Here is a 13,453-nt window from a genome sequence, read left to right on the forward strand (position 1 = left end):
GACCTGGGTGGATTGTTGTCAGCACAGGCTTGATAGGCTGAATGGACTCTCAGTATTGAAGGGATTCTATGATTCTATACTTTTGATAGCTCCCAAGTGCAAAATTTGCTGCTGGTTGCATTGATGTAATCTGTTATTTTGCAAGAATGTTGACAAAACTTTTGATCTAAAAGGCTGGCCTATACCAATGTAAAGGGAGGGGCAATGGTCTACCCGCCCGGGGGAGTACAACTTACCACAAGTGGTCACATATATGTTATATAATGGATAGAACATTGTTCCACTGGAGACAGGCCAAGGAAATAGTGGAGGGACATACATCTCTTCACTCTTATTATTGTTGCAGCGAATCTTTAGAAGATATTTTACGGATATAATCTACAGAAAGCAATCGTGTTGTAAAGTATGTGGGATTTTGGCAGCTGGGGGCAAGGGTTGAGGGGAATAGAGCAGTGGGTTTTTGGTGCAGGCTGGATGGGGATGAGAAGGGAGAGATACTCATCCTGTCATCAATGCTGCAAAGATCAACCTGACACACAACTGGCACAAATGTCACAGCTTGTGGCAAGTTGTTTTCCCCAGTGTAGCACAACACTGCCCCTCCCACCACAATGTTCATGCCAAAGGTCTTGACTTCAGGGTTTGTTTGAAGCCTTTCCCGGAAATATACACAGCAGATTCAGTCTTACAAATTCTACAGTGCATCTCAATGAGGCAGGCAAGAGATTAATGCCACCAGACCCCAGCTGTACAACATGATCCAATCTGGAAAGGGTGGGATATGATCTCTGTCAATTCCGATCCAGTTTTGTTGCACCCACCCTATGAAGTGTGAGAACAAACATCGGCGTCATAATATTGTGTGAAAACTGTATACACTGCGATTGTTAACAGTGTGATGATATGCAAAATTAGAGTATATTTGACTATATCAGTGTGAACACTATTCTTTAGCATTTCCCATTTGTGAGCCACTTATTGCAAATGTTTGCTGGTTTTCCAGTTTGAGATTGGATTCAGTCAGTTTCCAATATTTTGATTCTGTTAAAATGTGGGTGAATCATTGGTTCATCTGGCACATATAACATCATTAACTTCTGTCTCATATGATGGTGCAGTAGCTAGAATGTTGCTCGATGAGTAATAGAGTATGATTAGTTTTCTAAATTTACCATTTAAGCAAAAATAATCGGTGACCTTCTGGATCAATGGCTTACAAAGATGTCAGTGTTGCGCATGTAGGAATCACACAGCCGTTGAATGCTTATTTCAATGCTTATTTCATTCACACTCAAGGCATTTTTATGTTGGAGTGCTGGAAAAAAGTGCTGGAGCTGTCTTGTGACAACTGAGGTAAAAATAACCTGAAGAGAGTCATTTATTTGCTTTTTTGGGAAGAATTCAAAACAGACCGAATTGGGTTTTGTATGTCAAACTCACTGGATGAGTAGCTGTTTGCAATTTCAGTTGTGCACAGTAATGAATTCCACCTCCCACCAGCCCCCGTCCTTATAGATTCCAAAAATGAAACACAGTCACGGTTGTTAGTTTTTTGGGTCACCCATTTCACACTGACACCCATCACATAGTGGCCATGATTCTCCCACCCACTGCACTATTGAATTACTGCAGCAGACCAGGAGAATCGTGTGTCAGCCAATTCATGGGGTTCTTGTGAGAGTTTGTGCCGTGCTTTCATCCCCAGGGCTGGATTTACATCTGCACTGTGTCGGAAATCGGCCGTGTGGCGGGGTCAGTGTTTAAATAGTGTTTAGCACACTATTTACATACTGTGAGCTGGCCCGGAACTTAAGGCTCGCTAACATCCCCCATCCCGCCCATCACTCCAATGGAGTTCATACTAGCTCGCTGCTTTTGGGGAGCTAGCAGCCTGACCCCGCTGAAGTGAAGGTGGGGGGAGCTATTGGGGCCACCCAAGGAGTTGGTTGTTGGCGGCTGGTGTCCCCGGGCATGGGCACCTTGGCAGTGCCAGCCTGTGACTCCTGGCACTGCCTAAGGGGGGGGTGAATGCCCATGCCCAGGGCACACCTTGGCATAGCCATCAAGCAAAGGGCAGTGCCAAAGGGGCAGGGCCTAAGTGGCGGTGGGGGATCCCACTGCCATTCTGCCATTGGGACAAAAGGGAGGTTCCAATCGGGTGGGGCAGGCTGGGTGTGGAATGCTGGGGAAGGGGGGTGTCTGCAGGGGCCAGTTTGCCTGAGGGGGGGAATCTATATTGTGGAGGGTGGGGGGGGGGGAGGGGGGGGAGGGGGATTGGGACTACAGCGGGGTGGGAGGCTGGAGATCGGGGTAGTCTGGGAAGGGGAAGGTGGTCAAGACTGGCCTGGAAATAGTTGGGGGTCCGCAAAAGGGGCCATGAGGGGACTGGGGGGGAGACTGCACTGTGGAAATCCTGGGCTGGCCAGTGATCATACTGGCCAACAAACAGGGGGCTGACAGTTCAGGGCCACTGCCAAAGACAGAGGGATACCCCCTGAAATCTAACGATATTTACGCTGGTGGCCTCTGCAGTGCCCAGAGTGTGAACTCCCACTGAAAAAAAACATCCTGAATTACTCCAGTTTTCCTGAGAATTCAACACTTAGAATTTTTCTGGGAGAATTCCGCCCAGTGTTATCTTCATTAAAAAGCGATGGGCACAAAGAAGCCTGCACTTTTTCAAAGTTTCTGTGTTGATCATGCAGGGATCACACTGCCATTAACTAAGGGATTGTTATTTCATTCACATTCAAGGCTGTTTTATGGCATGTTGCTGGGTAAAATGAATGGAAACCACCTTGTGACACCGGAGATAAAAATAATAATATGTGGCAAAAGGCATCATACCAGCAAAAATAATAGAAAACTCCCATTACTTGCTGCAGATTGTCACTAAAAGAAACTAATTGGCAATCTCATTGAAAACACGAGAAGAGGAAGAACTCTCTCTCTCATACAAATAGTGATTGCTGGGTTTAGGGTTAAGATTGAGTGAAGTGAGTTCTGAAGTACTTCACCTGTGAATGCTCAATGATAATGGCATCTGACTGAAGTGGAGTGAGGGAAGTTCTACTCGCCAAGAGTGGCTTCTCTCGTCTTGTCGAGCGCAAAGAAGCAAGGTTGAAAAAAGCACCACATGGTTGTTTGTGCAGCTTTGACAACACTGTACTGACAGTGGCCAACAGTACAAGTTGTGCTATTGATTCTCAGATACAGATAACAGTTTCCTTAATCTCTGTGCAAAGGAGAATAGAATCTAAGCAAAGATCACAAAGCTATTTTTGGGCTTTGCCCTTGATGGGGAGGTTCATGAAAGGGCATTTTGTTTTTATCTATGGCTGCAAAGACTATTAAAGGACATCAAGCTCATTTTGTTCTTTATTCTGGTTACAAAGGACATGCGCAGAAGGGTAGGTAATGCTAATAAATGCACCCAGGCTACAAGTGATCATGTACAAAGCACTGGGATTCTTTTGAAGAATAGTTTGCCTCTAATTAGTGAATTGTTGAAGGTTTTCCTGACTTCAATCCAATCCAATTAGAAGTGACACAATGCTTGAAACCAGTGTTTCCTTGAATTTCATTCACAAACACTTAATGTTGCACTGAAAATGGTACAGCTGGACAACAACCCAGGGCAGTTCACATCTGATTTTGAAATGTAGTTACATGCTAAGATTTGGATAAAGAGCAATGAAATAAATAATCGATGAGTCTGTGTTCATTGAAGGAACACCAGGTGATGGGGGAAATAGCAAATGGTGCCTTATTAGTTGGTTGGCTGGTGGCAACAAACCATTCCATTTTGTTCCTTGTGGTGCAAAAGTTACCCTTAACTCTTGGACAGTCTCACTTAGGGCCCAGGAGAAAATAGCTGTAAAGGAAAGGCCTCATCTTGCACTCTTGGATCAGAGTTAGATATTCATTGATGGAAGCCATATTCCGAAACTGAAACAATGTTGATACTCAAGCCAAGTGTGAAGGACAGCAATGGCCTTCAAAGAAGATATTAAAGGTGAGATGTTGCTGCTCAAAGAAGACGAGGTTAGCTGTGTTCTTGGTGTCCTAGCGAGCATTCCTCCCTGAATTAGGATCACCAAAACATATTAAGTGGTTACTCATTTCATTGCTATTTATTCACAGCACAGTAATGACACTGAAAAGTAACTTGCATGTGAAATCCTTTTATATATTTTAGTGGTAAGTTCTTAAAGTGCGATTTTCTTTACTTACTCTTTGTTTAAACAGCAGCAGTAAGTGTACTCCTTGTTCAGGACACTGTGATGGAACGCTCTGCATTTTATTCTTTCTTTTGCCATCAATGTCTTGGTTAACTCATGTACTTGTTCAATAAGACTGGAACTGTTCTTTAGTCCATCACACTCTGCACGCCAGGAATTTCACACTATCAGAAGCAAGCTGATTAAATGTTACTGACTTGAGTGTTTTATGAAATGGAAATGACAATAAAGTTTAAGCTTAATTACAATAAAAGGGGGTTGCTGGATTTGAAATGACTGATTTGCAATTTAGGGTCAGAGGCTATGAGTTTCTAATCTGTGAAGGGTTCTATTTTTTTATCTTGCAATCCCGTGACTGGTTAAATGCCAGCATCACACATAACTCCTGAGGCTGATTACTATACACAATTTTTACAATCAGCATTTTTACTCAACTTTTCCAACTCTGAGATAGAACTGAACTTGAAGCTGGGAACTCTGCATCTTCAGAATTTGGACTTGGCCGAAACATACTTATCTCTGCAATGATTCTTGCTGGAGGTGAGGTTTTCGTACAGAGAGACGATGAGAAAATTGTCTTTTTCATGTCCATCCCTTAGTGCCTGGGTATTTGGTGGTTTTGGCCTATTATACAAGGTACCTGTGGACTCCCTCAGTCAGGCAAAAGTTCTTGATGGGGTAATGACACAATGGTCTCTGGTATGTGAACTGAGGAAGCTAATTCTCCCTGAGTTTTCTTTTCTCTTTGCAGGGAAGTATGGATCTTGCTTTCATGACCCTTTATAGTGCCTGTTGAGATCAGCACAATATTTTCAGCTCCACTGCAGTATCCTTGTCATACCCACTATTAAATATTACTTCACCTAAATATTCCTTTCACAATATTGGATATTAAAAGATACCTTTCAAATGCAGGTTTCTGTCAACACTCTTGGGTTTACCATTGACCAGAAACAACTGGGCTCACCACTTAAACACAATGGCTACTACAGCAGGTCAGAGGCTAGGAATACTACGGCGAGTAACTCACCTCCTGTCTTCTCAGAGCTTATTCACCATTTACAAGGAACAAGTCAGGAGTGTGATGGAATATTCCCCACTTGCCTGGATGGGTGCAACTCCAACAACACTCAAGAAACTTGACACCATCTAGGACAAAGCAGCTCACTTGGTTGGTATCACGTCTACAAACATTCAATTCCTTCACCACCAACACTCAGTAACAGCAGTGTATACCATCTACAGGATGCTCTGCAGCAATTCACCAAAGATCCTTAGACAGCACCTTCCAAACCCACGACCACTTCCATCTAGAAGGACAAGAGCAGCAGATACATGGGAATACAACACCTGCAAGTTCCCCTCCAAGCATACTCACCATCTTGACTTGGAAATACATCGCCATTTCTTCACAGTTGCTGGATCAAAATCCTAGAATTCCCTCCCAATTGGCATTGTGGGTCAACCCACAGCACATGGACTGCAGCGATTCAAGAAGGCAACTCACCACCACCTTCTCAACAGAAACTAGGGATGGGCAATAAATGCTGGCCAGCCAGCAATGCCCATGTCCCACGAATGAATAGAGGTTAAGTAGATTGTCCATGTGAAATTGCCTTTTAATGTCCAAAGATGTGTAAGTTGGGTGGATTAGTCATGATAAATGTGTGAAGTCACAGTGTAGGGTGGGGGAGAGGGTCTGGGTAAGATACTCTGTCAGAGAGTTAGTTCAGACTTGATGGGCTGAATGACTGCTTCTGCACTGTAGGAATTCAATGATTCCATGATAATTTAGATGATGAATAATGTACTTCTGTCATATTTCATTATACGTGCATTTTTCATTTCAACACACCCAAGTATCTCAAATTTCCAATGATGGAAATATTCTGTCCAATTCATCATCTTAAGAACATAAGAAATAGGAGGTGGTTTGTAATGAATGCTGCATCAATACCAGCTGCACCAAGCTGTGCTGCCCTGACCGATTCAGAAACAGGAACTGATACTGCAAGACTTGTGTCACTATGAACACTGCTTCTCTGTTTATAAACAAAAGCACCCCACATTCCCAATGGAAAAAAAATTATGCACTGGCCTGAGGCGACTTGATAACACAGTGCTTAGATACATTACATTACAGAGCCTGTTAACTTCCTGTTCCTTTACAGATATAATCCATTGTGCAACTGGACTTTTCAAAGTGGGGATTGCGACCTACAGGTGGGTCGTGTGATGTTGAAAAAGGGCTGCCAGGTAAACTCTCTATTCAAAAATACGTGGGATGTCCTGTGATCCTTTTAACAAAAAACGCGGAATGTTCTGTAGTGCAAAGTGGAAAGATCCTATTTCATTACACATCCCATGTGATCTGGGTCATCAGGTAAAAGAGTATTGCTGGAAAAAAAGTTTGAAAAACACTGAACTAGCTTTCTCTGTGTTCTATACCATGGTAACTACATTCTTTGCCCACCTTTTAGTAGGGATAACACTTAATAGGAAGCTTGTTCTGATTATATAAACATTGAGCATCAATGCCTGTGCCTGCAGTTGCTTACATTGCAGGTTTTTGCTCTCAGCCAGATTACTGGGACAGAACAAGAACAGAAAATGTTAGAAAATCTCTGCATCCAGATTTGAAACGTTAGCTCTGTTCTTGCTCCATTCTGCCAGATCTGCTGAGATTTTCTAGCATTTTCTGTTTATGTTTCAGATTCCAACATTAGCAGTCCCTGTTGTAACATTATACTGGGGAAAGAATCTGAGCAAAGATGATGCCCTTTCCCATTGAAGAGTGGGGTCAGGGGAGTTGGGGCAGAGGGGGAAGGAGTAAAGTGCTTTCAGCAGGAGGCTATATCCACCCAGAGGGCTCAGGGAGAAACTGTCCCCCCCAGACTTCAGTGAGGAACAACATGTGAGATGTCTGCATTTCTGAATCGAGACATCCCAACTGAGAAATTCAAATCTGTCACTTGCTGCTACAACCTCAGAGCAGGGCAAGGGTGGCATTGCCAGTGGCTGTGAAGATGCCCATGAACTTTTATGCATTTGGCTCCTTTCAGATTGGAGTAGGCAATATTCGCAACATCACCCAGTCTGCCATCCATGAGAGGTCACTATGAAGCTCTGTATTCCTAGACAGCGCAATACGCTTTGTCTTTTGGTAGAGAGAAGTTGGCAGAGTGAGCCTGTGATCCTGTGAAGATTGCTGGGTTTCCCATGGTGCAGGGTAGCAATGGTAGCACAAAGGTTGGGCTTTGAATGCCAGCTTTAAGATGTACCCCAACCAAGAAGGAGTCCGTTTCATCAATGTCCAGCTGCTAAGTGACCATACACATAAAAAGACACACATATCAGTGCCCAGTTTCTCGCCAGTGGTCTTTAATCTTTCATTCTGTGTCATCAGCATCTGAGCCACCATGGCAAATCAAAGAGCAACAAGGGCTGCCCACTGATGACTTGGCGCAGTGCTCCTGTGCACAGAGATGGGTGGCATGTATAAGCGAGATCCTTGCTGCTATCCAACATACAATAGAACAGACAGCCGCTATGCTGAAACAACATGTGGATTGTTTTGGAGGAGTCCTGTGGAACTCGGCAGAAGGAGGCATCAAGATTTGAGTCTCCTGCACGCTGCACAATCTCACCATGTGGTGAGTAACTAAGACCCAGGAGGTGAAGGAAGAGGAAGGGAGGAAGTTCCTTCCTGGTTTGACAGTCCTTGAGAAACCCATTCAACTGCAACACCAGAGAACACAACCTCAATTTTCCGTTTACCAGTGGCCCCACACAAACTCATCTTCCCTCTGTCATTCACCATCAAATAAATCACTTGGCTACAATGCCAAAATAAAAGCCAATACAAAATAAAAATTCCAGACCAACTTTGTGGAATAAAGCATGCCATACTGCATGCAAATATCAACTAATCATCATAGTCAAGTGCATTTTCTTCATTCATGTCTTCCATGAGCCTGCGCCTGTCGTGATGCTCCTATACAATGTTAGCCCAGTGGTTGCAGCATGGCTGGTGGAAGGCTACTTACTGACTTTCATTAGGGGAAACTAAAGATGATCTTGCAAAATGACCCCAAACAGCTACGGGCCTAGAAAGCCTGTCTTTGAACTGAACCACCTTGTATGATGGCAACAGTCTGGGTTGGCTGGCTGACTGGCAATGTGAAAGGCATTGGTGGAGTGCTAGTGGGGAGAGGGCACGTACAATTCTCCCCAGACGGGACAACAGGCACCTGCTCCATGGAGTCACTGCCAGTGACCTGGGGCAGCCCCTCAACAATCCTAGTAACCTTGCAGAGGACAGATTGCTAGAATGCCGCAAGGCTCTTTGAACACTCATGTCCATGGGTATGGTGGCAGCAATCTGAAACTATATGGCTAACTAAGCATGATATCAGTCTGAGTTTCCACTCTAGCACTCAGACATTGTGTGGCTTCTGTCTGTGCTGCAATGAAAGCTAAGATATTGGCTGTCACATTGCGCCATCATTCATAGTCTACTAAAGCTGGCCACCATTTCCAGACTGGAAAGGATGAGATCCAAGTTCTGTACAGAGTTCTGTGTAAAAGTGGTGCATAGTTAACACCAAGCTCCTTCACAGTCAGAGAGTCAAAGAGCGGGATTTTACAGCCTCGATCATCCTAAAACCGTAAAATCCCAGCTGAGGTCAATGGAACTTTCATGGTTCACCCCTTGCCTGCTCCGATCCCTATGACGGGCGAGCCGGTAAAATTCCAGCCATGGTGTCATACAGCACAGAAAGAAGCCCTTCGGCCCATTTGTGTCTGCACCAGCCACAAGTGCCTATCTATTGTAATTCCACTTTCCAGCCTTGTATAGTATAGTGTTCCAGTTGGGCATGTGATGCACAGTCTTGAGTTCACCTTGAGTTGCTTTGAGTGCTTCAGCACCTCAATTCACTGTCAGTGTAAGAACCTTAGTCAACTATCCCAGTTTGACATGTTCAAGTGCAGCAACATAATCAAATGCCTGCAAGCTATCGCATAGCAACATTAAATTTGTTTGTATCTCATTACAAGCATGTCCCAACTGAATTGCAAAGGACTGAACGTGAGCTCCCAGTCCGTTGGTGGATCAGAAACTTTGACGTGGCAAGTATTGGCTACCACAGCAATTGAAGAACCACATGAGGTCATTTTGGGTTTTGGAATGCAAACATTTAGCTTGACATGGTCATGTGATCTCTGCTGTGAAAGTTTCATCTTATATTCAGTTCACTAAATTCACTGCGCTAGAAAGTCAGCAGTGGTTGAGTTCGTAACAGAGTCCCTTATATTTTGCTAATAACGCACCATTTGATACAATGTGCTTCTTGTGAAATCCCAAAATTAGTTGCTGCTTATTGAGAAATGTAGGTAGAAGAGGAAGGAAGACCAGTGCCAAAGGAGAGGTGAAGGGGGACTCACATAAGTGAACAGATGAGGTAAATTGATCTGTAGCTGGAAGGCATGGATTATATGGAGGGAGGCTAAGGCAGAGGGAGGGAAGTGGAGGACTTTAATGGACCCCATCCCTCTGGGGACTGACAGGATTGGGGTCAATGCTGATTTATGTTGTATCCAATTGTACTCCCTACTGAATTCAGTGGAGGGTGATATTAGGTGTGGATTCACATCTGATGCTGTACTTGATTCCTGGGCTTCCTGCCTGGCACTTTCAGTTAAAATAGTTCCCACAGAGTTCCATTATTTTGAGGTCCTTGGAAAAGAATGAATCAAAGCATGTGATGTTGCAACAACTCTTGACTTGAACGGTGTTGGGAAAATAAGTGGAATATTTTCCTAAGGGTTAGGTGAGAGCATCATCCTCTCGTGGCTGTGACTGGGACTTTGTTGGTGGCAATTTAAGAAATCAAGAGGTTAGAGAATGGCCAATCATTGTGCACTAATCATTAAGAATAGTGCTTTCACGCCACTTTCGGCAAATAATGAACCATTTAATAGGAATTAAACATTGAAAATGTGGTTCATGCAGATGTGGAATGTCCAAAATTAAATATTGAAAAATTGGGCAAAATGTGCCAAAATCAAAGCCAAATTTAATGCAGATTGCTGTATTCCGCAACTTTCTACTCAGAAATTTGAAATGGGGATATACCCTACTGACTTACCCTTTTGGACAAGTCCTCACTTTCCCCTCATCAAGGGCAATGGTAAACAGGATAGCTTAATCTCAATTTGCTGAAGTTTCAGCCTGAATCTGTCCAGTTGAAAATGTGCCATTCACAGCATTTCTACACCACCTCACTACTGCAGGGAAGCTGTGGGGAGTCTGTGCAAATAGGACCATTGCAGAAACATCCCAAACACATCACAGTGAATATGAAAGAGCCGGGTGAATTCTTAGAAAGAAATGTCAATCCAACTGCAATACAATGATCTTCAGCTCTGAAATAAGTGCGCTCTTTCACTTGGAAACCCTGCAACATTGAACTCTTCTGTACTAATTGCTGGGATAGCCCTTCCAGTTAAAGGTACTCTTGTAAGGAAACAGGACTGAAGTCAAGATCTCAGTGGGGCTAGTTGCTATTTTAGGAGCTGCTGTTGACCGATGTCACTGGTGTCATGACCTTGCACACAGAGCACATGGTGCTCAGTACGTTATGTTTTAAGCATGCAGATCTCAGCCTCCGGTTGAGCAATCAGGCGCAGTTGAGGTAAGCCGTTACTAAGTCAGAAAGGGAAGCGAAACCAGTACTTAAACAATAACCAGGGGAATAAAAGACTCGCTGCAAGAAACGTCCATGAATTAGACACTGAAATGGAGAGGGTGGGGGAGGAGCTGAGTTTTACAGTGTAGTATGGCTCCTTGGCAAAACAGCTAAAACTGAAATCTGAAAGGGAAATTTTGCTCAGGGGTTTTTCCAGAAAATGAATAATCCGTTTGTGAGAAACTTGAAGGCACCTCAGATTTTGTGTCATGTCTCAATGTCATGCAGTTGACAATCCAATTAGCTGTCTGAGCTCAGCACGGGGAAATTTGAAGGGAAATCTGTGGCGAGCACATTCTCCTTGGTTTGGAACCAGAAGGCATACGTTGTATTCATAACAAGAGCAGTAAATACTCAGCAGGTCTGGCAGCATCTGGGGAGGGAGAATCAGGGACCAGAATTTCATGCTTTCCCTGAGGATGGATAACCAGGGTGGAGATGGAGGGGATGGGGAATGCAGGGGTCATAAATTTGAGTGCAATGATAGTGGGATTTGCCTGTCATCCCAATCTTCCAAATATTTATTTTTATTGAATCAAATTCCACCATCTGCCATGGTGGGATTTAAACCCAGGCCTCCAGAATGTTAGTTGAGTTTCTGGATTAATAGTCCAGTGATAATACCACTAGTCCATTGCCTCCTCAAGACCCCAATCCTCCACACTGGTGTTTTATCCACATAAGGGATAGGCTAATCTGTGGGCAGATTGAGGCCCTTAAATGGTCATTAATAGTCACCTAAGGCTCCTCCCACCGCCACTGAGAATTTCCCTGCTGACGGGGGTAGGCCATCATTAACTGTGGCTAGGAAAAAGAGGGGGTGCCTCTGGTTCGAGTACCACTTGCCCAATGGAGGTAAGCCCCCCAACTCCACCCCCACCCCCCCTCAAGGTATTCCTCTGTAAGCCCACAACACTTGCACTCTCGCTGGCATGTTGACTTGGTCCCACAACCTCCCTCATGGCCAGGCCCCAGTGAGATCCTGATGTCGCTGTGAGCTCCTCTTGTGTGCGGACTGTCTGCAGGCCTAGAAGACCTGTTCTTGGTACTGGGACAAGAGTGTTGTTATCCATTGGATTAACCAGCAGCTGTCAATGGGGATGGAAGGCCTATGTCGAACTAATTAATGGCCCAGCCTGCAATGTGGGAGTAAAGTTGCTCTCAACTTTGATGTCAGGAATCAAGCTCCCACATAAAATTCTGCCCAGTTAACATTACAGGTCAATGACCTTTCAGTGGAATTCTGCAATTTCCTTTGAACAAACCATGATGTCAAGTTTGGCACAATGGATGGCATTGAGTCAAAGAATCTTATAAAAACAGATAGGTGGGAAGGTATTGAATTAGACTTAGCAGCCAAGACATTTGGAGTGTGGGCCAGAAATCATGCCAAGCCAGACAGCAGGGTTTGATTTTAAAAGCATTTCTGTGTTTCCCAATCACAGCCAATCAAACTGAAAACTGCCTGCCTATCAGTGGATAAACCCCAAAGCTGAGGATGTGGCATCAGGAATGGGTAAATCATTTGGGCTAAGTAATAGGACGGGATAAGTCATTCGGGATAAGTAATTAGGAGAGGGTAAGTCATTATGGCTAAGTCATTAGGGGTAAGTCATTAAGGGTAAATTATTAGGAGTGGTAATGCATAAGGGGAGGGGAGTAAGTTATTGGGGTAAATCATTAGGAGGGGTAAAATTCATTAGAGGTAAGTAATTAGGAGGAATTTAGTCATTTGGAGGGGGTAAATCATTAGGAAGGGGGTAGTATTCAGGTGATCGGATCATAGTTGATGAGGGGGATGTCAGAAAATTTGTGGGAGAGAAGAGTCATAATCAAGGGGTAGTTGGTTAGATTGTGGATGGGAGTTGTTTGTGCAGATGTTGCTGGGGATTAGTCAAAGTACAGGATGGGTGGGTGGTGGGTTGGAAAGACTAGCCAGGGTGGAGGGAATGGAGGATTTCCTGTCCCTCCTGGCCCACAAAAAGATGCTTACTTCATGGAGCCATCCTTCTAGTTCCACTTCAGCTATAATGCTTTCCTAATCTGGCGAAACTTGACCTGCAAGTATTTCAAAAAAAGTGACACAAAAATATTAAGCCTTTTCAAAACATTTAAAAGATAGGCTCACCTCCTGAGAAACTGTTGGTTCTGTTGATTTGTGCACCTTATTCATTTTTAACACATGTTCTTCAATTACTGGCATTATATCAGAAGTCATGATGTGGGTATGCCGGCGTTGGACTGGCGTAAACACAGTGAAAAGTCTGACAACACCAGGTTTTAGTCCAACCTATTTATTTGATAATATACTCACAAGCTTTCGGGTTAGTCCCTTCGTCAGGTGAATGGAGAGTTCTGGCCTCAGACAGAGCATATGAAGCACAGACAGTTTAGAGATTACTGATTAGAATGCGAATCCTTACACCTAACCTGCTGTTCAAGACCTGAAGTGGCTGATAATGT

The sequence above is a fragment of the Carcharhinus amblyrhynchos genome, chromosome 9 (genome assembly GCF_965287045.1).
Source record: "Carcharhinus amblyrhynchos chromosome 9, sCarAmb.v2.hapA, whole genome shotgun sequence".
Classification (NCBI taxonomy): Eukaryota; Metazoa; Chordata; class Chondrichthyes; order Carcharhiniformes; family Carcharhinidae; genus Carcharhinus; species Carcharhinus amblyrhynchos.